The following is a 523-nucleotide window of genomic DNA, read 5'->3' as shown; positions in this document are numbered from 1 at the left end:
AATAAACTAAACAAAAGCAGAGTCCTGAAAAACTGAGTTTGAGCATCCTCTTTACTGCATAAAATTCCTTTTTCCTCTGAAAATTTCAGATTTCAGAAAACCTTAGAAAAAATTTCCAAAAAACTTCTCCTTTTTGTTTACAAGCTAGAAATGGTTTGAAATAGAGAGTTTTCTTGGGTTATTTAGCTGGGGATTTATGGTTTCAAGATGCTGGTCTTCGGTCTGAAATTCTAGGATTCATTTGGTTGCTGGCTGTTTGGATTTCTGTTGCTGCTCCTTTCTTCTTTGGGGTGTTCAACCAGTGTTTCTCTTATTAGTACTTGCTGATTTTTTTTGTTGTTTGTTCAAGGTACTGAACTCCACCTTTCTTCATGTAAATGTTTTATTAAAAGATATGAGATCAAATATATAAATAGTGTTTATGCAAGTAAATGTCTTTTTCATGATAGTAGTTAGCCTATAATGATATGAATGTGTAAGTTTTTAAATATGTGAGTTTAAACTTTGAGCATGAACAACCTAG

The sequence above is a fragment of the Nicotiana attenuata genome, unplaced genomic scaffold, assembly GCF_001879085.1.
Source record: "Nicotiana attenuata strain UT unplaced genomic scaffold, NIATTr2, whole genome shotgun sequence".
Classification (NCBI taxonomy): Eukaryota; Viridiplantae; Streptophyta; class Magnoliopsida; order Solanales; family Solanaceae; genus Nicotiana; species Nicotiana attenuata.
The sequence above is the reverse complement of the archived record's forward strand: the minus strand, read 5'-3'. Positions refer to the sequence as shown.